This window comes from Peromyscus maniculatus, chromosome X (assembly GCF_049852395.1).
Source record: "Peromyscus maniculatus bairdii isolate BWxNUB_F1_BW_parent chromosome X, HU_Pman_BW_mat_3.1, whole genome shotgun sequence".
NCBI classification, from domain to species: Eukaryota; Metazoa; Chordata; class Mammalia; order Rodentia; family Cricetidae; genus Peromyscus; species Peromyscus maniculatus.
Genome location: NC_134875.1, coordinates 31,248,640 through 31,275,898, shown reverse-complemented (window position 1 = coordinate 31,275,898; position 27,259 = coordinate 31,248,640). Strand labels below are relative to the sequence as shown.

At 34.1% G+C, this 27,259-nt stretch overlaps 1 protein-coding gene across 1 annotated transcript in view; it reads right to left on the bottom strand.

The window, feature by feature from the left end:
- The window catches only part of Tenm1 (teneurin transmembrane protein 1), an 827,344-nt gene that overhangs the window by 787,109 nt on the left and 12,976 nt on the right, over positions 1-27,259 (bottom strand). Inside the window, exon 2 of the mRNA XM_006981543.4 lies at positions 24,636-24,688. The gene's annotated coding sequence lies outside the window, so the exon portion shown is untranslated. The remainder of the gene's footprint in view (positions 1-24,635; positions 24,689-27,259) is intronic.

The window sequence follows — 27,259 nt, the reverse complement described above, 5'->3', positions numbered from 1 at the left end:
AATGAATTTGAACAGGAATATTATAATATTATATTTAAATGTTAAAATTAATTATTATATCCAGAAATATTTATTCACAATATTGAATATTTCTCTAGTGAGCAAGTGATAAATTCTGAGAAGTCAGAATCACGTAAAAAGTAAAGTAGAAATAAAACAGTGCTGTTGCCGGGCGGTGGTGGCGCACGCCTTTAATCCCAGCACTCGGGAGGCAGAGGCAGGCGGATCTCTGTGAGTTCGAGGCCAGCCTGGGCTACCAAGTGAGATCCAGGAAAGGCGCAAAGCTACACAGAGAAACCCTGTCTCGAAAAACCAAAAAAAAAAAAAAAAAAAAAAAACAGTGCTGTTAAATTTTGTGAAATAAGGAAGGATGCTTTTTGCACTGGCTTGTAGTAAGACTGTTCTACTGGTTTTTGAGAGCCAAATCCACTCCTTCCTTATTAATGTCATGTTATATTTTTGAGGACTCATTGTGTTTCTACTTGTCCACACACTTTAAGAAAGACTGTAAAACAACAATAAAATAGTAGTTGTTACCCAGTAGGATAGCCATAGGATCTCCCTGAATTGCTTATAAGGATGCAAAATCCTCTATGAACTCTGGAAAACCTTTTGGCAGTGCCTCAAAATGCTAACCGTAAAGTTGTCCAATAATGAAAATATTCCATGTCTATGTATCTATAGCATCGAAAGAAATGAAAACACATTTGTACAAATATACTGCACATAATTGTTTGCAGTAGCGTTTTTACAATAGTCAAAGGGTAGATACAACTCCATTGCTCATCAACTGATAAATATATTTCAAAATGAGGTACATGCATAAAATGTAATATCATTCAGACATAAGAAAATAATGAAATATTTGTTGCAGTGTTGAAGAATCTTATACTAAGGTGAAGCGGCCAGTCATCAAAGCCAAATATTATACAATTGCCTTAATTTGAAATATTCAGCAGAGGGAAATCTACAGAGACAAAATCTAATGAAATATTGGTCAGTAGTTATAAGATAAAGGAGAGTAATATTAGTGTTTAACAGGTATAAAAATTTTCTAGCAGTCATGAAATAATTTACAATTGTCTCTGGTAATGGATACACAAGTTTATGAATAGACCAGTGCTACTGAATTACACATTTGAAAAAGGCAAATTTTATTGTGTATAAATTGCATCTCAATAAAGTTATATGAAAACTCTATACTCGCTCACAGCCCTATTCACAGTAGAAGTGTTAGTAGGTCTTTAGTGTAAAGGAATTATAGGAATTACATTTTTTGATTTTCTTTTGTTTTTCTTCTTTTCGTTTTTCTTTTTGGCCAGAGATTGGCTAAGGAAGATTCATGTGACCTAATTTTTAGCCAACAGAACATAAGAAGAAGCCTTCTTGGACTAAAGGAATAAAAAGTATTTGTTTCTTAACATTTATATGAGTCAGAAAAAACACAGTTATTTTTTTTCTGAATCTTTCTACATTTTTATATGAACATGTCATGTCAGAAATGTTTCCAGCACTATAGGCAATATGAGAGGCAACATGTTCTGAATACCATGGCTAAAATAGCAGGAAATAAATGATGTAATGAGACATAGAAGTGATTAACTCTACCTTTGTATTTTTCATTCTAATAGTATGTAAGATAATAAATGCTTTTATTGTTTTACTGTTGTTTTCTTCAACTAGTAGTCAAGCATATCCATGGTGATAAAATATATTTTATTGTATTACATTCTATTACAAAATGAGTTTAAGTGGCTAGAAAGGTCTTTTGTTAGATCATAGTCCATGTTCATCAACTAGATATAACCATAATCTTTTGTACTCAATAATTGGAAAAACTATTATTTAAATAGTATTTAAACTTCAAGGAATGAAGCATGTGGTTTTCTTCATTTCTGTATCTTCTCACCTTGTCATTGTTTAGCATGTCTCCCAGAAAGTTTATTTTCTTATATAATCTGAGATACAAGAAATGTTAATATGATATGGACACGAGAAAAATATCATTAGTATGAAGTTTATGCACTACAAATGCTCACAATTTTTAAGTTTACAAGTACTTAGAATCATAATAGCCTATTTAAGTGGATAGAATGTGTGTGCTTAAGTCTAAATGATAAGCCAATTAGGTGAAATAATGTTAGCAATGTTTTGTCAGTAGCGTCACAAATATTTAATGAAAAAATAGTCTAAACCTACAGCCTCATTTTCACACATAAAATCATTGATTTCACAATATATTTAAGGCGTTTCCTCTCTCTCTCTCTCTCTCTCTCTCTCTCTCTCTCTCTCTCTCTCTCTCTCTCTCTCTCTCTCTCTCTCTCTCTGCAAGGGAAGCATTTTCTGGAAGTCTGTATTAGGATAATTTCCTAACATACATGACATTCTTAGTTCTAAACTTGCTTTGAAACAAGTGGTGCTTTGCTACTAGTCGTGTATTAGACGTTTGATGCTAAAGAACTGGAATGTCTGTTTTTTTCTCCCAAACACATGGTAGCACTGTAGTCCTGGCTAGCAATTGTTTATCCTGAGGCAATCAGAGTGTTAAAACCTAGAGTCTTTGGGAATTTTACCCAAATCAACTAATAGCTGCTGGTTGCCTAGAAAATCCTAGGTGCTGTGAGATTCAGAGAAACCCAAAAAAGGATTCAATAAGAATGACTTACTAAACTTCATGTCTGTGGCTTCCATTTTGATTATTGTAACACTGATTGCTAAATTGGTCTTTTAATACAAAATCCTGTAGCCAGATATTGGGCTAAATGCTGAAAGGTCAGAGAGACAAAGGAACAAGTCACCTTGCCAACTCTAGCTGAAAGCTCTCCAGCCAAAACGCCTTAGTTCCTTTCCTTTCTCCTCATTCCTTATGTACCTTTCTCTACCCTGCTTTTTCACTTCCTTCCTACTGCTGGGATTAAAAGTGTATGACTTCCCAAATACTGGGATTAAAGTTATGAGATCTCAAATGCTGGGATTAAAGGTGTGCAACTCCCAAGTATTGGGATTAAAGGTGTGTGCCACCACTGCCTGGCTCGGTTTCTCTCCTAGACTGAGTCAATCTCATGTAGTCCAGGGTGGCTTTGAACACACAGAGTCCCAGACAGATCTCAATTTCTAGAGTGCTAGGATTCAAGGTGTGTGCCACCACTGCCTGGCATCTATGTTTAATCTAATGGCTTGTTCTGTTCTCTTATCATCAAGCAAATTTTTTAGGGTACACAATATATCACCACAGATTATATAATAATATTCTAATTGTGTGTGTGATTGTGAATGTCCTAGTTTGGTAGTGTAAACTCATATTAAAATATTAATGTAATCAGCACTGACTGAACAAACCAATATATCCATTACCTTATGTATTTAGCATTTTGGATGAAAGCATTTAAACCTTAGTCTTGGCAACACTGAAATGTACATGGTTGTTACTTGCAAAAATCCTGATACTATTGAATTGTTCTGAAAACTAATCTAATGTTTAATTATAATGGTTCCATTCTTCTCAACCACTTCTCACATAGCAATATTCTGCTCTCTAACTTTATAACTTCAATCATTTTACATTCTTCATGTGAATGAGAGTATATGTTTACTTTTATCTCTCTAATTTTTGTTATTTCCTTTGGCATGATACTCTCCAAATCCACCCATATTGTCACAAATGATAACATTTTTCCCATTCAAGGCTGAATACTATCATATTAGGGGTACATACTTCATTTTCTTAATTCATGAAGGCATTGAAAGAAATTAGCTGGATTGGATCATTTGGCTATTGTGATAATGCAAGAATTATCACAGGAGTGTTCCCTTGCTTTTTCAGCTATGAAACATTTAATGTTTGTTGACAGAATTTGAGTGCTTCACTTAAATCATGGTGGGTAAACAGCATCAACTGGAGATCCCACCAAATGAAGCATCTGTGCACAGTCAGAATTAAAATACATAAACATATGGCAATTTTTATGTTTATTTTTTGCTTTATCACTCTGGCTGCTACCATTAACAATATGTGCCCCAAAATATATTTCCTAGGTCTCCTTCCTCAGTTATCTCATATGCTCTCTTTTCTACAAGAATTCTCACCAATGTGCCAAATGTAAGTGTCTTTTTCTTCCAATCTCCTCTTCAATATTTGTTCAAGATCTGATGTATGATGTCAAATCATACCTTTTGATTCTCTCTTCTTTTAGATTCTAAGGCATTATACCATCCTTGCTTTCATTCTGTGACTTGTGTGTATTAAGTACATATTTGTGTATATCAAGTATATATATATATATATATATATATATATATATATATATATATATATAGTGTTAACTACATTTTTTTGAGAACTGGTTTGTAACTCACCAAGAAATCTAGGCTGGCCGGCTAATAAGCCATAGGGATTTAACTCACCTGTTTCTATTTTGTGGGTGCTGGAACTGTAGGGGGACATCATCATGCTCAACTTTTTATGCGAGTTTGGAATATCAAAATCAGGTCTTTTTGTTTGCATAAGTACTTAACTGAATGAGTAATATTTCTGATCCCTAATTCTATCCCTTTCATTACCTCTGGTGTAACTCCTTCATTGTCTATGTTCATAGATTTATTTATTTATCTATTTAGGTCCTCTTTATTACCTTCAGGGGCAATTTCATTAATTATTGTCACCTCAATTAACATCTAACTTTTGAAGGCACCTATGGCTCCCAAATGTAACAGGCACAGACTCTACCTCTTTTTTTTTTTTAACCCATTTGAACATCCCAGGAGTTACTATTAGACAATGTATACAGAATGGATTAATTTACTCATTTAAACACCTACCCTACCTCATGAGAGTTCAGTTTCATTCATCAGCACCCACACTTTCAGTCTACATAATTGAAACCTTAGAGTCTGCCTGAATTTCTGTCTTTTCACTGTTAATATTCCACCTTTCCAAAGTTGCCATCACTTGAAATTTGAACTACCGTATTGTCTATTCTGTGTGTCCATGCCTTGTAATCCCTTTGGCTATTACTTTAATTCAAGTTATTATCAACTTTTTCTAGGACTGTGCTAGTGGACTGTTAAATGGCATTCCTGCCTCCAGTCTCTCTGGATGTTGTTACTGTTACAGCTATAAACTGGAAGCTGAAGAAAAATCAATAGCGGCTGTATGTGGCTGTTGGGCAAGAATTGCCACCGAAAAGTGGTTCTTTTCCCAAAGGGAATTGCTTGTCTCGCATTGTCCTCTACACTCCGGCATCAGTGTCAATGGCTAGTGAGCCATCCTAGCTAAAGGTTGTCACAACCAGGGAGTCTTCATAGCATCACTAGTGTTGCTGTAATAACTATTTAGGAAGTGTCAGTAACTAATGATCGAAAGGAACCAGCATAAATTTTACTTAAGTTGGCTTGAAGGAGCAAAATTATCTGTGTATCCCTGGTGTGTCATTAAGGAGAAAGTACTCTATATTCTTTTGGGAAATGTAAGTTTGAAATGACATTCAGATCTGCTTAATGCTTTACCCAATATTAACCTTTCTGAATTATTTTTTGACAAATGCATGCTGTCTCTTCAGAAACACTTTTGTCTCCCAAAAGAGCTTTGTTTCTCAATACAGATCATTTAAAATATTATTTATAAAAATATAACTTTATCACCTTTTTCTCAATAATATTCATTTTCTATTTTTTATTTAAAAGTTAGTAATTCTAAACCACTGAAATAATGTAATAAAATATACCATATTAATTTTGTCACATTCTTGCTGAAGGATTTATTTTGGCATGTTTGTTAGATAATACATAGCAAGTCTAATTATTTTAGTACCATCTGCCAATATTCATATGACTCCTAACCTATCAATACCACTTACTATTTCTCTGGCTTACCAAAGACGTCTCAGAGAGTATATCTTCAGTATACTAATACCTTCCAAATAATATTCCATTATTTAAATATTAGGAAAATACTCATCTTCTTCCCTTTCTTTCTCTCTGGACTCATTAATTTGGACACTACCTCCACCATTAATGCAGGCACTGTTATAAAAACACTAAAGTGGATTCAATCTTAATTGAATTTCTGAGTACAGAAAGTTTTAGAAAGGAAGTTTTGTGCTTACTCCCCCAAACCAAACATCTCTTCCCTTCAGGTTCAACAGATATTTATAATGAAATACCATGATTATGACTGGAAAACAAACTCCATCCAACAGCACAAGGGTTGCTAAGGCTGTCATAAATAGCTTTCAGTGACACAAGTGATACTGAGTATCTATCACAATAGATTAGTTTGCAGGGATGAAGTAATCCTCATTTGTTTTATCTAGGTCATCACACACAAAAAAACCTTCTATATTAATTTGCATAACCTCTACTTAATGAAATTATACCAATTCTTATGACAATTATCAGGATGGAAAAGACACAGTAGGAGAAGGTAGGAAAGAATGAACAAGAATTGATTTTGCATGTTAAACAGAAAGGTAGAGGAAACTGGATTATTTTTTGCCACTTTCTCTGACTCCATTAATAGTTATTATACCCATAATTCATATAAAAATTATTATATACAAATACTGAGAAGGGAAAATGAATATCTGTGATACTGTTTTACTTATAAGGTGCCCTCCCTATAGGAAGTCTAAATGAATTTTATTATGTAACATGGAAAAAGATAATGAAAAATGAAAAATTTAGACACTTAGATTCCAAATGTCTGAAAATGGTTGTCCTAGCCACTTTCTGAATGCTTTTAAAAGCCACAGTTCCTGCCTTTGGAGAGAAAAGCAATTTGTATAAGTAATAACTCAAATGATTTTGTGTCAATAGCACTTGAGTTTGGGACATGTAGAATAATGTGTCATGAAAATACATAAACATATATAATAGCATTTCTGGCAAAACACATCAATATCTGTTCCATATTCTATAAGTTACTTGTTATAGAGTAGACTAATTACATGCAGTATTTTATATAAAAATACATTGGGAATTTTTAAAACCTAGGCTATCTTTAATTTTACATTTTTATTATAAAAGCATTGCAACCTCCTTACAGAACAACATTTAAGTTCACATAAAACACTTTAATAATGCACATATTTACACTATGAGGTGATCAGACTTTCTTCTGTGAGTTATGTGTACAGCATGAGCATGTGTGCATGTGGATATAGATAGGCAGTTACACACATGCATATGTAAAGACCCGAGATTGAAATCAGGTGTCTTCCTTGAATTTCTGTCCACCTTTTGTTTTCAAAGACAGTCTCACTGACCTTGAAGCTCATCTATTTAGATAGGCTGGCTGGTGAGCTTCAGGGATTCCTCTTATCTCCATCTCCCATTGTTCCACAAAGTTGGAACTAGAAAGATGCCCAATGGGGGTCTGTACTCAAATCTTAGTGCTTGTGCAACAGGTGCTTTACCCACTAAGTCATCTTCCCAGCTCCAGAAATAATATTTTTCACAAAGTTTTGCCATATGATAAATTTAAATATCAACCTCATCCAAGTTGCTAACATTTCTTCATAGTATCAGCTGTGATCATTGTAGCTCATTGTGTGTGTTTTAGGGTTGTGTGTGTGTGTGTGTGTGTGTGTGTGTGTGTGTGTGTGATTATCTGAATATCTTGTTTGTATTTTCTCAGGAAACCTTTGAAAAATAAACTGAAATACTGAGGCTTAGAGACAATATATGAATTTTTCACCACTATACTACTATTAACTATAATAAAGTCAGTAACTATCAGTCAAGGCCCTGGAATGTCAGTGTAATGTACTGACAGTGTAAATTAAGAGGCTCATGATACACATGGTATAGCATATTAAATTCAGAGATCACAGAAATATATAACCTTATAATAAGACTTTTCTATTAATGGGTAAACAGGATGCTTAGATAGGAAGGTTGGTACATCTTTAATATGTCTGTGAAATGACTTAACTATAGTTAAAAGTAGACAAAATTGCATATTAGATGATAATGTAAAAAAAAAGAATCACAAACTTTTTCTTTGCCATATTGAAATTTCTAGACCTATCATCTGGAGCGGTAACTTTTCAGTCTGAAGTAACACTGTTGTTTTCTATTTGCATTTCCTTCTCAAAAACCAAACCTGGCAGTATAATCTTCAGGGGAGATTTGCAAATAACTTGGGAGTCAATGTCCATTCCTTTTTGGGTTGGATGCCTAATATATTATTTCATTCAAAAAATAGAGTAATCTGTGGTGACTAAACAGTCTTTTCAGTATACTAAGCAAAATGTAAACATAGGCACCAAGCATTGAAAAAATGTATATACTGGCCTAACCTTTAGCCTAAAGTTGCCTGAGTAAAAGAAATAACAAAAAAACTCTGGTAAAATTGAATGAACAAAAAACATTTCAAAGTAGTTTTGAACAAACAGTCAACAGTGCCTTAAAATGCATTGTTCTGTCTGTTGGGCAATAGCCTATATAAAATGATTTTGTAATTGTATTCTCATTCTCAGTGGTCAAATGTTCATATCATTTTAATCACTGTAGGAAAAGGATGCCTGATTCCACTCTCAGTAAAGGGATCAATTAACTAATGGGGCACAGAGAACCTACTTAAGTTGTCTCTCTATGTGAATTTAATGGTACCTTTTAGGGTCAATAACTTATATTTTTATAAACTTTGCAGTATAAATACTTTGAGCCTATAATCATCTGTGATTTGTAACTTAAAATTAACAATGGGAAAGGAGCCCACCAAACATAGACTCTTTTATGATAATGAAGAACTAAGGCGGGTCGACGCTTTTGTTTTCTATATTGTTTGTTCTTCTATCACACTTCCTCATGAACTCATCAACATAATACAGGAAACTCTACGTTTGCAGTGAGAAGACCCATGTTTAAGGTCATGTTCTGTACCATTCTACCTATTCAGGTCTATCTAAGTAATTTTCTAATTTGGGAATGATAAACCTTGCTCTGTATGTGTGATTGGATTAGTTCTCAGATCCAATAGCATAACAAATCAAAAAGGATTCAAACCAAATTTCAACAATCTAAGACTACACAGAATTAACTGAGAAGTTGGTTTGCTCACTATGTTCATTATCTGAATACACCAGAGAGCAAGATCTCCAAATCCAAGGTTTGAGCATTCTAATTTTCCATGTTCTACTCAAAGTAAATAGAGAAGCCAAAGAAGACAAATAAATCCATTATAATCTGGTGTCAGGGGATATATGTTAAGATTATTCTATCTATTCAAACACACTTTCATTACTTCTGTTGGTGTGGTTTTGTGTGTAGTTATAAGACATTTTCTCGGAATTGTAACATTTCCTCCAAATGGAAACATTTGTTCCTGGAAGGAAAGGGGAGGCTCTCAAGCCTCAGGAGGTAAACAAAAGGTCACATGTCCTGAAGAACAGAAGTGGAACTTTCTTGAGGGCCCCCCACTCAGCAGTATAAAATGGAGTAAATAGGAGCTTGGGGTGACTGACTCTGAGCGGCCAAAGGAGAGAAAGAGATATTCAGATTGTAAGCTTCCTGCACACTGCAGAGAGAGATCTCCAGTATTGCAGATTCACAGGAGTAGACATCAGTGTTATGGTTGGTTTTTCTGGGATGCAGCCACTTTTGAGTTATTCATGCTCCTTGTAAGTAACCACTCGGCCATATGTTAGTAAGTCCAATTAAACAAAACAAAACAAAATAAACCCTCATTGGTCCATCAGATTTGCCATTTGTATAATTGTGACTTTGGTCTGTTTAGGGCTCCCTTTCTTAGGTGACTAAACCTGTCTATTGCATCTCCTGAGGAAAAATCTGTCATACAAAAGCATATCGTACATGCAACTAAGTATACGGACTCTGTGGAAATAAATGTACTTAGTGCCATCTATGTCTATAGAATTTTTGGGGACAAGAGCATCTTTTAGAGTTCTGAAACCTTCTGAGTTTGTACTTGTAAAGACTTATTTAATCACTTGGTATTTGGCACTTTCCTCAGCCTCAGTGGTCAGCATAGGATCCAGGGGTACATGAATAAATGTATAATAAGTATTTAATTAATGAGTAAGTTACCCCACATATACTTTTGCTTTGTCTTTCCTCTGTCATTATATATAATATCCATGGAGATTTGTGCTCATACAAGGGGATTTTTATTTTCATTGTTTGTACTTAGTGTTGGCTGTGGTAGTCATGCCCTTGTATTAAGTGAAGGACTTCACTTAAATATGGGCAGATGTTGTGAAATATTTGTAGAAAACAGAATATGGTAAAGGTAAAGTGAATTTTCAGGTGTAATTAAGGTCCCAATTAGTTGACTTTGGCTTAATCAAAGGACAGTTTATTCTGGATAGATCTAGTATAATCAGAAAAGTACTTTCAAAGGGTATGTAGATCATCCCTGATGTTAGAAATTTGAAGCAGTACAAACTTTTTCTATTCTTGATTTGAAGAAATAAGCTGTGGTGTACTTGCAGTTATAAATAAATTTATTCTGCAGGAACTGCGTGTAGATTATTCCCTAATCAACCTTCAGAGGAGGTTGATAAGTCCAACCAATACTCTAACTACAGCCTTGTGTGGCACTAAGAAGAAAAATGGTTTGTCATCCCCATTCTTTTGACTTGAGAAATTTGTGATACATAATAAATTGGTTATAAATAATAATAATAATAATAATAATAAATTATAAATAATAAATTGGTTTCATTATCAGTCATTCAGATTGTAAGAATACCTTATTTAGCCAGAGAAAAGGAATACATCATGTATATATATTCAGGTCATCCTTAAGAGTAGGCAGTTTAGGGGGAAAAACTGCATCTTTTGCCCCTCTATGTGTGGCTAGTGCTTGGGCAACGATACCACAGGAATGCTTGCAAGCTTAAATGAATGGCTTCTACTTGAGTATTCGGTATTATACTGTACCTCCTGCTGAAGTTGTTTCCTACTACGGATGTAAAATGCAATATACTGACTTCTGTTTTGTCACATATTTTTCAGCAGAGTGGCAAAAATTAGACACACATGAAAAACAGTAGGAGTTGTGTACCTACTTATCAATGCATGAAGCTGAAAAATGACCACATTCCTTCTAAAGATGGCAATAATGTAGGAAGAAAAAATAATTCAGAAATCCAATTACAATGAACTGACTAACAAACTGGCTATGGTGGCCACACTTGGCTGGCATAAATCAGAGTTATTTTCCTCTCTCTTAATTTGCTTCACAGTCAGGCTTTGGCTTTGCTTTTAAATGAACTGGGATATCTAGTTTATATCTGACCCTCAGATATTTTTAAACAGCTTTAGCCTTATCTCAAAGCTATATATCCACAACCCATCTTAATTTGCTTACCTAAAATACAATTCTATATAGGGCTAAGCTTCTGTTCAATACCATGGACTTCCTCATGTTAGAAAATTCTCAAGAATATACTCCATTGAGGGAATTAAATGAACCTGGAAAGCAAGTAAGAGGTTAGGAAGCTGTCCTGTCATTTGAGTCATATATTCTGAAATGTTTTTCCTAAAGTTTCTCTAATCTAACAAAACCAAGTGGTCAGTCAGACATACCAATTGCATGTCTTTACGTTTCTACTTATTCTCATCTATCAACCTTGAATATATTAATTTTCTAAAGCTCAAACCAACTGTAACATTTTGGAAGTACTTTCCCATATATAAACCAAAAGAAAGCCAGTGGGCCTCTTTGTCTCTCAATTTACATCAGCTCATATATACTTTAATATGCTTTTACTACACTGTACTATAGAGGTTACTATTTTGTTTGCTTGTTTATTATGTGCTATCTTCTTCACTGGAAACACAGTGAGTATAAAATTTATTCTTTAAGCACAGTAAGTGTCCTCTCCTTCACTATAGTGTCTATCACATTGTGTTATTTCTTCATGTGGAGTGGGTTGGATTAGTCAATTGACTTTCTCTTGTTGTAGTTGCTTGTCAACTTGACACAAGCTAGAGTTTTCTGAGAACAGGCCTGTAGGCAAGCCTGTAAGCTTTTTTTTTAAAAAAAAAAAAAATTAGTGACTAATATGAGAGGGCAGGCCATTATAGGAGAAGGTGGCCCTGGGGTTAATAAGAAAGCAGGCTGAGCAAGTCTCTGGGAGCAAGCCTGTAAGCAGCACTCAGTCATAATCTCTGCTACAGTTCCTGCCTTGACTTCCTTCAAATATGGACTGTGATATGGAAGTGTGAGACAAATAAACCCTTTCTTCCCCAAGATGCTTTTGGTCATCGTGTTGTTTCACAGCAATAGAAATCATAGCTAAGACACTTTTGATATTAGAATTCTAGAAGAGAAAAATGAATGAAATAACACCTTCCTGAAAAAGATGGACTTGCTTCTTACAAATGACATTTCCAGATCTATGTAGACAGAAAAGGTCATATTAATTACAATATTTCAATGTAAGAGTCTAGGACGATATTTTTCAGAGGAAGTGATATGATCTAAATGTTTGTGTCTTCCAAGACACACTGAATTAATATGCTGAAATCCTAAATCCGAGGGTGGATATCAGGAAACATGGCCTTTGGAAACTGAAAACTTAGGATTTGCTCTCTTGAATTGGACAAATGCCCTTAAAATGAGGTCTAAGAGAGATCTTTCACCCTTTACATTATGTGAAGACGTAGTGAGAATGTACCATCTGTGAAGCAGATGGCCAGTCATTACATGACCCTGAATTTGCTAGCAGCATGATCATGGACTTCCTAGCAATCAGAACTATGAGAAATAGATTTCCTTTTTTCAATAAGCTACAAAGAATAGGGTATTTTTGCTTGTAGATATCCAAGTTGATTAAGACATGAGCCTTTACACTCTTTTAGCTATCCAGTAAGTTGGCCTCCTATGAAAAGTTGCCATCTTTGAATACTCCAACTTCTTTCAGCCCTAATGATAGGTGATTAGTGTCTCATCTTAAGTACATGACAATTTTCATTTTTCACAATGTCCTAGATTCCATGAAGGAAATTGAATGCGACATAGTTCTGTATTTAAAAGTCTTATGCAGTATATTTGGGAAGACAATTGTAGCATGAAAAATGTAGCAGATAACTAAATAAAAATAGATAATCAAGATGGTATAAACATGTAAAATACAGCCTCTTGACTATATACACACTATGGGAAAACTAAGATTTTAGTTTTAGGATCCTTGTAAATACATCATGGACCTTAAAGCATAGGTAGAATTTTATAAAACAAAGAGAATTTAAATAGAGGTTGCTAAGACTTTAGTACTTCTCAAAGAATTCTGGAGCATGCAAGGAAATTGAGAGATGATCATCCTAGATTCCTCACCTTATATGAGAAACAAACCCAGACACAGCAGCTGACTTACCCAAGGTCCCACTGTGGATATGTGCAGTGCTGGAAGTGATTCTGCTGTTTCTATCATTTTGAGTCGTCTCCCACAACCTCGCTTAAATTACATAGAAGCTGTTGTTTGTTTTCCATTTATGTCAGGGAAGATGAGCTCAGATGCATAATTTCTCACTAGAAAAAACGCCCTGTTAAAACATCGTCTAGACCAGTTTTTTTTCTTTTCTTTTTTTTTAACCAGTAACTGGAAATGTTGATGCTATAATCATAAAACCTCGACCAGGACTATTGCATTTGAAAATCAACTGGGAAAAAATGTCTTCTGAAGAGAAGAAGGCGTGAAACATATCTATTATAGACTTCCAGTTCCAGACGTTTGAGTTACGTCATCATACATACAAGGAACAGGATTTCCCCTGAAATTTAAGTGAGCTTATTTTATGAATGAATTAGACACTTTTTCTCCTCTACATTATCTAATGGTTTGAGAAATTATACTTCCCAGCACAGATTATAGTGATTTCTTTGTGTTTTACATGCTGATCCTTGATACACAGCATCAACTTTAATTTATGTTCAAGCAACATCTGAGCTGCAAGAAACTCAGAGTACTGACATCCGGCATGATAAACCACATAGCTGTAAGCAAACTTATAAATTAAATTATTTAAGTATCCCCATTTAATTTTTAGCATCTCTAAGGACAAGATGACAGAATGAAGTGTGTCAAGCCCAAAGAAAGCAGCCTAAGCTCCTCTCAAACATGACATTTAAAATAATTCGATAATATCCCACATTTTACGAACAGACCTGAAAATACATTTCACCCTTGCAATATAATTTGTAGTACACTGAGTAGAATCCTGCTATACTGTCCCACAAGAAATATAATTTAGTAAGGGCATAAATTGCACTTAGATATTCAATTATTACCTTAAATATATGACTATGTAGAAAAATCTCAGCATGGTAGGTACATTCTAATATATTGAAGTGAATAAGGCAAGTCAAAAGATTTCCATTCTCCTCTTTTGGTTAGTACAGTTCTGTCTCTGAAATTCATTCATTAATGTATTCAATGTTTTTGCTAAATATCTACAAGTGTGAGATGCAGTTCTAGGCACTGACTAGTTATTAGAGATAAAGTCTATATGGATACCACCTCCACGGAGCATTTTATCTGAGCTCATTGGATAAAATGTTCTGATTGTCAATGTAAACCATCAGAAGTGTACCAATTTCATCACTTTCCTTCTGTTTGTTAAAGATTTATCCATTTTTACTTCTTCTTTGTATGAGTGTTTGCTGTTTTGAATGTGAAGCACATGTGTGCAGTGCCCACAGAGGCTAGAAGAGGATGTCAGAACCTTTGGGGTTACTGTTTGAGTATTGAAACAGAACCTGGGTCCTCTGCAAGAACAAGTGCTCTATTGAATCATCTCTCCAGCTCTCCTTTCCCAAAAATATATATGGCAACTTCCCAAACAGAAAATACACACAGAAAGAAGAAAAGATATACTCAAAAAAGTCAGCTTTAAAAGTGACTTGATCCTTCTTACTGGAAGGAGTAAAATTCACTCCAGTAAACAACAAAATCAAAACACACTGAGTCTCTTCCATGAGCAAAGTGACACACCAAGCTTTAGGAAGATATTAATAAATAAGATGTAACACTGTATAAGATGTAGGGGGGACCAAAAGTTTTAAAAAAAAGGAAAATATAGAAACGAACTTTATAAAGAGATGGTGGGCTGTGATGTCTCATTATACATCATTTATTTGGTAGATTTCTTAGAATTTGGAAGTAAAATGTATTTCATCTGATACTAGACACATTAACAAATAGTATTATTCTTTAAACTGACCATTCATTTATAAGTTAGCCCTGTTAGTAAGGTCTACATAAATCACTGATACATGGAACTCAATGTTCCCATCAGTAATGAAGGAGGCATTTTTATTCAAATATAGCAAGATGTTCAGCTCCCAGGATAATGATTAACTGAAGATCTCTTTTTTTATTCTGCAGACAAAGCAGATACCATACTTACAGTTTAGGCTCTCAGGGACAAAAATCTTAATGGAGGCCAAGATTTCTTCAGACTTTATGGAAATAACCTTTAAAAAAGTTTTCATTCTATAGTTCCTCTCTATGGCACTCTGATTTCTTTTTCCTCAGGTCAGAGTATTCTTGACAGGCCTCCCACTCCTTTGCTATTCTTTAATAGTACTGTGATTTCCTCACTTCTCTTTCTAATGAATATTTCATCTGTCTGAAGGAATAATCATTGCATGTTTACAAAATGACAAAATGACTTACAAAAATGTATTTAACTGAAAATCAGCTTTTCTTAAAATTACCAAAGGATCTCCTTTCAGCTCTTTCTTCCACCTCTTCAAACTACTGTCAGCAGTAAAATGAACATTAACTTCATGCACTCTTATGATTAAAACTATAGTCATGCTACAAATTAGAAAGAACAGATGACACAATGACACATCCTCCAGGATCCTGTGGCAAGCTTAGTTAAAATATTACAGCATCGATCCAGGTTCTTTTTAACAAAGAAAGTTATAAAATTAGATAAAATTAAGGGCAGTGGAAATTTGTGTGACTTATAGTAGCTTATATTGAAAAGACTGAATGATATAGCTTGTATCATTTCCATTCCAAAGATCTAGTCCACTGTATCATTTAAAATGCACCCTTTAAAATTAAAATACACATGCAGATATACAAATGAAACTGGAACAAAAATACGTAGCTGGTATGTTTTCAGAAAACATCATTTAATTATCCAAGTTATATTGTTTCAGTTGATATTTGTCACATCCCTAGTGGAAACAGGATGCTATTTGAAGGTCTCGAATTTAACACCTATTCTGTAGAAAATGGTATCACTTCTTCAGATTATGTATCATGTTATAGGACTACATTTCCCTTTTGTACTTATTTCAGAATTTTTGTCATTAGTTTTCTTTCTTTCTAAAGGGAAAATACTTCAATTCTCAATAATTCTTGGAAGTGGTTTAGGATAGTGAAACAGTTTTAAATTTATTATGGTAAGATGGAGAACTATGAAACAGTCTTTGGTTTACAGAAAAGGCACATAGTTATATTAATCCGTCAGATTAGCAATATCAAGGAGTTGAAATAATAATAGTTTCATGGAAGAACTTCTGCTCAGATAGATTTTCTAGAAACCAAAAGCTTCATCTCCACCAACTCTCACCACATTACTTAAGCATCCTGTTGGCAAACATGCATGCCTTTCAGATTATAGTTTATATGTAGGAATTTATTAAATCCCCCAAGCTTTGTATTTAATCTTATGGGTGCTTTTCCAGTGTTTCTGTCTTTCTACCTTTTTGTTTTCTGGGCTAGATGAATACCAACTGAGCGATGTTTCTATTTTCCTTGAAAGGTCATAGCTAAATGTTACAAGAAACTGAATTCAATCTACAAGTTAGGTTCATTATGAGCCTTGAGGATGGAAGTGAATGGATCTCTAGCCTATCCACAAATTACAAATATGTGATCACTTTAAAAAGAATAAGTGGCATAGTTCATTATTTTTCATTGAAATTTTGATAAAAAAATGTTGTAATTAGCTGTCATTATAATATTTCTGCCCTCCACTTCCACTTGAGAAAATTCTATAGATTCAAGGCACTATAAGAGAATTGAGACGTATAGTATATCAGAATGTGCCTATCCATATACACATGAAAGGCAATAATACATGAGCAACCAGCTAACCAATAATAACTTTCCTTTGCAACAAAATCAATTCTATTAATTTAAACATTTCCCTTAACACTTAGGTATTCTACCCTGTTTTAAGACAGTTTCTTCTCAAACTGTCTTCAACCTTGAAGAGACAGCTTATAGATTATGAAAAATCTGACCATTATTAAAGTAAGCCACAATAGAAAAAGAAAAAAATGAAAAGGGCAACGTATATGGAACTCCCTTATTCTCTCCTTAATGCATGGATGTTCTTTGATTTTCCTTTTTAAAAAAACATTAGTGTAGAGAAAGCTAGGTCATATGATTGTTATGAGGAACACTTAAGGGGAACTTAAAAGTAAACATGTTTTGTAGTCACTGATCTACACTATTAAAGATGATTGTCAGCTATGAGCAAATTTAGTGCTCAGGAAACCTTATAAATGGTTTGACTGTAAATGTGCAGAAAGTCAGTAGATTATAGCGCAATCTGACTACATTTGTCAAACACGTGTGAGCATGCATGCACACACACATACAGTATTAGTTTAATATACTTATAGAGCAATCACTTGTGAGTGATACATATGTATGTATCATGCATAACAAAGGATTCAGAAAGTAAGCAGCTAAAGTAGTAACAACAACTTCCCACAGTATGGAGCTAGGAGAAGCCCTGCCCCACCTCCACACAGTCTTTTCAGTTTTGCTAAAAAGCTAATGACCAAACTGACACAAGGTGATACGCTTATTTTAAGTTAAATTCTAAAGCCTAATTTCTCTTTTTTTTTTTTTTTTTTTTTTTTTTTTTTGGTTTTTCGAGACAGGGTTTCTCTGTGTAGCTTTGCGCCTTTCCTGGATCTCACTTGGTAGCCCAGGCTGGCCTCGAACTCACAGAGATCCGCCTGGCTCTGCCTCCCGAGTGCTGGGATTAAAGGCGTGCGCCACCACCGCCCGGCTAGCCTAATTTCTCTTTTCAAGTTCTCTCACTTAAATGTTTCTCAGGTTCCCCAAATTCAACAGATATAAAATGGGGCCCATTATCCTTCTTGTATTCACAAAATCTGCAATCTCCCATCTTGCCTTTGAATAGCACCAATGCAGATAATATGAGTTAGGTGGTAACAGCAGAAGCCCGCACAAAATACATTGTCAAATTGTCTACAAATACAGACTACAACCTGATCCTAAATCCTGTTTAAAGATTTTCACCTGTCCCTTTGTTGCTAAGGATATGAACATTTTTTTCTTTAATTTATGCCTAAACTGCTTCTTAGAAATACTAGGTATAAGCATCATCTCTAAGTTCTTTTAAGTCTTTCTTTTAAAGCCTGTATCTATTAAGTGACCTATGATGGTCAGTTCCACATAGCATATTTAAAAGCCCACCATCTTCAAAATGTATTCCATGGACCTGTGTCATTAGTATCCCCTGAGAACATGTTAGAAATAGAAAATCCTAGCAATTACTCAGACCAAATTAAGTAGAAACTCAGATGTGTGGATCAGAAAATTTTGTATTAACATGTCTTCCAAATAACTGTAATGTTTGAGAACCATTGATGAAGTCATTATCCACATAGCTAATTGCATTTTTGTCATTTTTTCTTGTGTATGGAAATAGTCTTCTGACTGGTTTTGACTCCTCTATGATGTACTACCAGAAAGGTGAACTCTATATCCTAAAAGTGGTTATTATAATCTTGCCCTAGTTACTCCTTATCAATGTTAAATTATGTTTCCAGGCATGCCTATTTTAAAGGCTACCTTATTGCAAGACAAAAGATCAATGTTAATAAACAATTTTTCAAATCTCACAAACATTAGAACATTTGCCCCTTAGCAAAATGTGTTCCTTAGTAGGAAACATGCTACACATGTACTTATGTAACTGTCTGAAGCAAAGGCCTTTATATTGCCCAGTGTCCATATTTTACAATAAACTTTAGTAGTATACAATTATTGCAGTTTTTTAAAAAGACCATGTTTTTGGGGGGTGCTCATTCTTTTACTTAAACATTTTCCCAGCCCTACCATTATGTTCTTATGGTAACATTAAATTGACATTCAATACTCTAACCACCCATATTTACAGATCTACTATTGCCAGCATTATCTCATTTGTAAAGACTTTCCAATGCTTTCTAATCAGTTGCTGCTGATTTCCCCACCAGATTAAATTGTCTCCAATTTGTTTCCTTACTGTATCAATATTAATAGTGTGAATCATAGCCAATAGTCACTGAGCATGAAATACACTATTTTATATGCTACACTGTTGTGCAAATTACTTTATATGCTATGTGTATTTCACTATAAATCTCTCACATCTATGACTTATTAGGCATAATTATTGCCTTTATTGTAGAGCTAAAGAGACAAAGTCTTAGAGATTTTCTCTTTTACCTACTTTCCCAGGTTGAACAGTGAAGTACATGACAGTATTGATTTACTGCTTGTACTTAAATCCTAAGCCCATAGACTTAATCTCTACACCAAAAATAAATATGGCATAAGAAAATAGGTATTGAAAACACTATGATATTAAAGCTGACACACTCAAACTACCAGTAGTGTTCAAAAGGTGGGAAGGAAACGAAAGGGATGGGGCAAGACCGAGTTCAGGAAGGAGAGGAATGATCCTTGCTACAAACACATTTCTGAACCCTTGTTGGAAGCAGTAGGCCAAAAACATAAGTAATTTTTTCACATTATGTTCAAATTTCCACCTTTTCCTTCTCAGAAACTACATGTCAGAAAAACATGTTAGGAATGTACTAGCTCCACCCTTTTCACTGCTGTAGGTGTCCCCAGAAAGAGTAAGAAAAATGACTACTTCTCATTGAACCATAATTCTTGTATGCTAAGCATGAAAGGAGAGGATTATAGGGCAAGAAAATGGAAAAAAAATGTTCTCAAATGATACATGGAAGGAGTGGGGAGAGGTCTAACTTGACCTAAGAATGAGAATGATATAAATTGTCAGGGTTTGCAAAGACCTAACAAAAAACAACAGCTCTGATGGACTGTCCTAAAGGATATCTGGGGCTTGGGTGGGATAGGAGATGATCACTGGACAAGATATCTCACAAGTAACATGAACTATGTCTATCAGCAATGATGACTGGATTACAACGAGACACTTGCAAGCTTTCTCAAGAACTTCACTGTAGTCTAATAAATTAGTGAAATTTTGATGATATGAAAGAACCCAGAAGTATCTTAGAGTCCTTGCAGTCAAAAGTCTTAAATGGTTCTTGATAGGCTAAAATTAGTTTAACAGCAGGGTGAATTTCTTCCTTGAGGCTTCAGAGTATAATATGCATCCTTGCCTCTTTTAGCTTCCAGAGGCTGTTCAATATTCCTTGGTCTTTTTCTCTATCTTTAAAGGTGCTAATGTCAGGTCAAGTTCTTCTCATGCTGCAATCCTTTCTAGGTCTCTATTCTGTCACCTTTTTTCTACTTTTAAGGAGCATGTAGTTATATTGATTGCAGACAGATAATCCAGATAACCTGTGTGACTTACAGTCATGTGATTAGCATCTTTAATTCTGTATGCAATCTGAATTTGTCCTGTCATATAACATGGAATTATCATAAATTATACAGATTAGAAGATAAATTTGGACAGGTAATTCTGCCTAACATAAGCTATGACTCCTGAAAATGTTTTGAATGTGGAGCTATTTTATATTACATATATTATTGCTTTGTGGGTTTTGATATATGAATTCTTTTTACGTGTAAGAAAAATGTCCAAAACTTACACTTATATAACACATGCCAAAACACTGACTATTTTGTATAGTTGAGATATATGCATTTATGTGTATGTATGTATATATGTATCAGCCCTCAACTACACACCATGTGATTCTGAGTACAGAACATGTCACTTGCTGATTCTTATTTGACTAGAACTTAGCATAATGCTCAGAACATTGTGGAAACTTAATGTGTGTCCTAGTAATACATAAATAAATAGAAGTCCTTTTGAAAAAGAATAGTTTTAAAGTTGTGTTTGTTACTTAGGTCACAGCTATACCTATTTCAAAAAAATTAATCTAATACTAAATGGGGTAAATAAATATATACTTCTTAAAATCCATTTAAACTAGATGTCAGAGGCAATTTTAAATTATTTTAACAAAAGAAAATGGACTACTTCCTTAAACTATATGAATTTTTACTTGTATTTCATTTAAAATCAATAAGGTGAAAGTCACTTCTAAAACATTATGATTCATGAACTTCATTTACTGCTCCTTCTTTTGGATTGATCAGATAGCCATCTTTATATAGTACCAGAATTGTTGGTATTTTATTGCATTGCCACATCTCATTATTATGTATTAAATACTATTATTTATAGCCACTACTTAATCTGATATGAGACAGAAAATTATTGAAGGCTTGGCACTTCAGGAATAGACATTTTATAGGGATGAAAGAATGACTAGGAAGAGTCAATGGACCTTCAGCTGCCCCTCAGATCATTAACTCCAAGTGGTTATTTGTTCCTAGGCACTGTCCTGTGCCCAGGATGTTATTGCTATGATATGTAGATGAAGGAGAATATATTTTGAATGCTTTAATGTGAACACAATGCTCATGAAAGGTGCCAGATTGAAAGCATTGGAGTTTGAAGTCATTGGGTTATGCACTCGGCTGATTTCAAGGTACAGAGAAATGCTTGACCTTGAATGACCACCTAGCAAAAGGGAAGAAACATAGTTTGCTGAACTTTAAGGGACAGAGAGAGAATCAGCATGGAAATATCCCACATTTAAGCCTTTTGTCAAGAAGGAAAACTTGAAACTACTAGCTAAACTTAGACCTCCATCTAATTAGTATAATACCAGTGCAAGTATGGGGTGGTGTGAGTGAGTACTAGTGGTTTAAGAATAGACAACTGCTTTATTTCAAAGAGAAACAAATATCCTATTACCAATTCATTTGAACCACTTAAAAGAAAGTTTTTAGGCAGCGGATTTGTATGTATATTTTTAAATTTAACCACCAATCTTGATTCCATGTGGATACCTGAGAAGATTGCTTATTTTTGTGTGTGCATATGTTTGTGGGGGTGGAGATGTATCTGAGGATGAGTGTATGTGCTTGTGTGCACATTTGCATGGGGAAGTCAAAGTCAGGAGTCTTCCTCTCTTAATGATTTTTATATTGCTGGGACAAACTAGTGCAACTTATAAAATAAAGCATTTAATTTGAGGGCTTATTGTTTCTGAGGGTGAGTCCATGATCATCCTTGCAATGAGTATGGTAGCAGGCAAGTATGCATGGTGCTAGAATAGTAGCTGCGACCTTATATTTGACCCACAAGCAAGAGGCAGAGAGAGAGCTAACTTTGAATGGAATGACTTTTTGAAACCTCAAAACCCACGCCCAGTGCCTCATCTCCTCCAACAAAGAAAATCTCCCAATCCTTCACACATAGTTCTACCAACTGGGGATCGAACATTCAAATACATGAGTCTATGGGGGCCGTTCTCATACAAACAACACTTCCTCAATCACTTTCAACCTTAATTTTTCAGATAGGATCACTCACTGAACCTCCTCCAACCCTACTGATTCAATGTGAGTCAATTATCCATGAAGGCCTTAGTATCTTTCTAAGTATTACAATATACCATGCTTTTTAAAAGTGGGTTTAGAAATTCAAACACAGAACCTCATAACTAAGCTACAAGAAATTTACAAAGGTACCAATCTCTCTAGACCCAACAACCCATCCCAACTTTGAACTATAGGATTTTTTTGCTGTTGTTGTTTTGTGAGACAGGGTTTCTCTGTGTAGCTTTGGAGCCTTTTGTGGAACTCACCCTGTAGCCCAGGCTGGCCTCAAACTCACAGAGATCCACCTGCTTCTGCCTCTAGAGTGTTGGGATTAAAGGTGTGCGTCACCACCACCTGGCTTTTTGAGCAGGATGAAAGTTGTTATTATTTGTCTCAAAGTTTTTAGCACAGATGAGAAAACAAAAGAGAATAACCCAAGTAGAAATGTATAATTAATATAGACTAAAGTAGAGTCCAGGTTTTCTGGTCAACAGCAAGGACCTTTCTACTATGCTATGTTTACTCTCTAAAGAAGAAAAATGTAGATGCTCTCTGAACCATCTATTCTGTGCCATTGTTTTTTGTAAGTGTGCATCCTTTAGGGCTGTCAAGGATATTTTCCCTTAATTACGCTCTATTTATTCACATTAACTATAAAGCTTTCATAGTATGGAAGATATGTTAATATCGCACATTAGGTACATATGCACCTTCCAAATTAAGAGAATTACTTTCACAAATGATGTAATATGTGAAAATCTTGACTTCTTCCCTATGGAAATTTTCTTGTAAATTTTTCACTTGATTTTCTGATCATAATTTTTGTTGTATAATTATCTTAATCTTTTCATATTATTATTTTCCTAAAGATAGTACATCTAGAAGAATGATAAATAGAATTATGTGTAATATTATCACAGTTGGTCAATATATTTTAAGTTCATGTTATAGGCTTGTTATAACTAGTTCAGGTCCAATTAATGATATATTTAATACAATATTTTTATTTTTAGTATATTTTTCAAAGCATACTACAAATTCTAAGATTTTGAAGATTTCTTTTTTTTTAGTATACTTCTAGATTTATGTAGTTTTAAAAGTATCAAGTGATGTCAAAAACTTACCAGCTAACCACAAATTCAGATCATCCTTTCTTTTTTTCCCACTTGGACTAAGAATTCATATTTGATTAATGGTGTATAGCACTGCCGCAGATAGGGACCAAAATAAAAACAAAAAACAAAACAGTGGTATCTATTCCCCAGTTACTAAGAACTGAATAATGACTAACATTTTAATAAAATTAAGAACCATAAAGTATGCTACAAATCTTTCCATATTTTCTTATATATTCTAGCAAACAGAAGACTGACTGTAAAAGCACTTAGTACTCTTGTTGCATATTAGCTACATTAGTTACTTAAGATTTTTCATGGCAGTTTCTTAGTGAATGTTCATTGGACATGTGGATGGATAGATGATGAAAAGAATAAAAATGGAAGAGTAAACAAATTAATGCAATAATTTAGTCTATATTCAAAAATTTATATTTAAATATTTCACTTGTGACTTTTAAAAGAATCATAACATGTATTTCAGGGGGTAAATTTTATTTTGTAGTACATATTCTGAATGGAAATATTTGTTCCATTGATAGGGAGAAATGATATATTTATTGCAATCCATGAGAAATATTAAATGATTTTGCAAATATCCTCATTGGCAAGTGCTATTCCCACCTACTCTACAGAGGGTCTGATCAGTCATAGAAACTCCTGGCTTTAGTTTCTGTGTATAAAAAACTGGTCACATAATTAAATCAAACTTGTAGAACGGTTTGAACATTTTAGTTTGCAGATATTCTTACACCAATAGGGTACATTAACATGTTTATGCATAAAATGAACAAATATATTGCAAAAATTTTAGAGTATACATTTCAATTAAAAGATGTTCAAAAATATACTCTATTATATCAAAAATTTTAAATGAGATTCAACATACCTTATTAGATCCAGAAGAGAAGTTAAGCAGAATAAAGGTCACCCTTGTAATTCCTGTAAATAAATTAGGCCAAATTATCTTTCAGGTATATGTACAAACAGGTCCAATGTAGTACTTCTATGAGGAAGAAGGGTTGATATATACAGGCTGAGAGGTAAGTCTGGAGGTGGGACTATATGTACAGCACAATTTATTTTCTCATTCACAAAGGAAGTGGTTTTCTTGTTTAAAGGTCTGCCTGAAACTTCAATTACATTAACTATACTGCTAATAGAAGGAGTTATGTTTTTATTGTTTTACTGTGCATTGCATGGAACTTTACTTCTTAAGCATGTAGGCAAATACTCTACCACTGAGTCCCACTCCAGGCTGAAGACTTTTTTTTTTTTGGTTGTTGTTGTTTTATGTTTTTTTTTGACAGGGTTTCTCTGCATAATCCCTCTGTAGACCGGGCTGGCCTCGAACTCAGAGATTCACTTCATCTATGCTTCCCGAGTGCTGGGATTAAAGGTGTGCGCCACTACCGCCCGGCTTGGCTGAAGACTTTTAATTGCAGAGTATATACGTAGCAAAGTATGGAGTTCTTGTAATTTCCATTCAACATTTTGAGATGATATGATATCACAAAGTCATTAAAAACATAAAGTTTATAGTAACTGTAGTTTATTAAGGTATAATAGTCACGTTACTATACTGAAAGCCTATATATATATATATATATATATATATATATATATATATATATAATTGTTATAAGTTTGGAAAACTGAAGCTCAGAGTGTTTCAATGGTTAGCACTAGTGCACTGAGTCATATCTGTGACACATGACACAGCCAGCATCATGATATATGTCTTTTCCTTTTTGTTTCATTCTTTGATTTGATGCCTCACAATGCTATCATTATATAACACATATAAAAATGAACATAAAAATCTATGTAATGATTACTGTGCTTAGTACTAGGACAAAAGCTTTGCTGTAATAAAATAAATCACACTAACATACTCTACTTGAAAGATACACATCTTCCTGTGATTCATATCATATGCAATATATAATCTAATGATGGTTAACATATGAACTTAAAAAAACAAATAATATAAATTGATAGATTTATGGAAAGCAACTTTTCAATAAGTTCTTTTGACATGCAGTTCTTTTGAATTTTTTCTAAATTTTATATTTATAAAGAAATAATAGGAATTGTCTACAAAGAGCTACATATAATAATTTTCATAGTAAGTAATAGAAACTACCTAAAATCTAATAATTAGAATTTGGTTAAGTAGATAAAGTCATAATTATATGATGAATTACTAAATAGACCAAAAGTATGGTATAGGGACAATTAAGACATGCCACTTGTTTCTCCATCTAATTTTTACCTATGCTTCTAAATAATGCTCTGAAGAGATGGGAGAGGGGAAACTATTAATTTTTCTTTATATTTTTATTGATTTCATCTCTCTATATATATATGTATATGTATTTATATGAATGATGTATTTTACTAATAGAAAGTTTTCTCAAAATATTGGTAAATAAAAACCACATGATAAAGTAATTACAATGCAAACAGTATAGAAAACTTTAAAATATGTGATTCTCATTTGTGCATATTACATTAACCAACTTTTCTGTAATGAATGCATAGTCATGTAGTAAGAGATATATTTTAATCCCTTCAAAACCCCATTATAGAAAAGGCAGAATTGTGAATCAAAGCAGAAGAAAAAGAAAATGTCAACTTTAAACTTTAACATTTTGATATTTTATGATTGACATTTAATTAATCTTGTGGCACCAATTTATCAATCAACTAATTCCCAAATCTAATGCTTTTACATTTGGAGGAAATTCTTAATAGTGAAAAAAAGTCTTTTGAGGACTGTACTAGGCCCTTTGCATAAGTGAGACAGTTGTGTAGTTGGGTCTGTTTAAGGGGCCCCTGGCAGTGGGATCAGGATTCCTCCCTGGTGCATGAGCTGGTATTTTGGAGCCCATTACCTATGGTGGGACACCTTGCACAGCCTTGATGCAGCAGGGAGGGGCTTGGAGCTGCCTTAACTGAATGTATCAGGCTTTGCTGACTTCCCATGGGAGCCCTTACCTTTTCAGAGGAGGGGATGGGGAGAGTGTGTTGGGGGCGGGGGAGGCTGGAGGAGAGCAGGAGGAGGGATGAGAGGATCTGTGGTTGGTATGTAAAATGAATAAAAGCTTACTTAATAAAGAAAAATGCTGTGAGTGTATCAAGACAAAAGACAATATTTAAATACATTTTTAAAAAAAATGTAGGCCAATAACATCGTCACCTTTGAAAAAAATCACTAAAATGACCTTGTAATGATAATAAAGTATGATATTATTACTAATGATTTCCATGCCCAATGTACTATATATAATCATTCATAATAGACTGAAGTAGTGCTCTTGATTAGTTGCAATCTAATTGCTGGATGTGCATTTTCAACACTGTTAATGCTGCTCAAAAAAGACATAGTTCTGCTCAAGTGTTGATGTGGTTCCATAATAGTGCTAAGTTAGAATCTTTCAAGGGAAGACACTTCAGAAGTACTGACATCTAGACTACAAAAATTATTCCTATCTCTTCTGCTGAACACAC